We start from the raw sequence: 541 nt of genomic DNA on the forward strand, positions 1-541 counted from the left end.
GTTGTAATATCGGGCTACTCTCTGTCGGTATGAAGCCATGCGAAGTTGAGCCTCGTTTCGTAGTTCGGGGAGGAGGTCTAGGTCGGCTCTCCGGCAATCAGAGTTGTTCGGCTCTTGATACTGCTCGACCCTAGTTGATGGCAGCCCGATCTCGAGCGGTATCATTGCCTCCGTCCCATAGGCCAAACTGAAAGGCGACTTCCCGGTCGGGACGCGGGGGGTCGTTCGGTAAGCCCACAGAACGGAGCTCAATTCGTCGACCCAGAGGCCTTTGGCTTCATTCAGTCGGGTTTTGAGCCCGTGTAGTATGGTCCGGTTGGTCACCTCGACTTCGCCATTGGACTGTGGGTGCCCGACTGAAGTCAGTCGGTGCGTGATGTGAAACCTCGCGCAGAAGTCTCTGAAGTCTTGGTTGTCGAATTGTCGCCCATTGTCGGTGATAATGGTATGCGGCAATCCAAACCTGAAGATGATGGACTTCTGAACGAAGTCCTCCATCTTGCGCTCGGTAATCTGCGCCAAGGGCTCGGCCTCCACCCAC

Source organism: Elaeis guineensis, chromosome 8 (genome assembly GCF_000442705.2).
Source record: "Elaeis guineensis isolate ETL-2024a chromosome 8, EG11, whole genome shotgun sequence".
NCBI classification, from domain to species: domain Eukaryota; kingdom Viridiplantae; phylum Streptophyta; class Magnoliopsida; order Arecales; family Arecaceae; genus Elaeis; species Elaeis guineensis.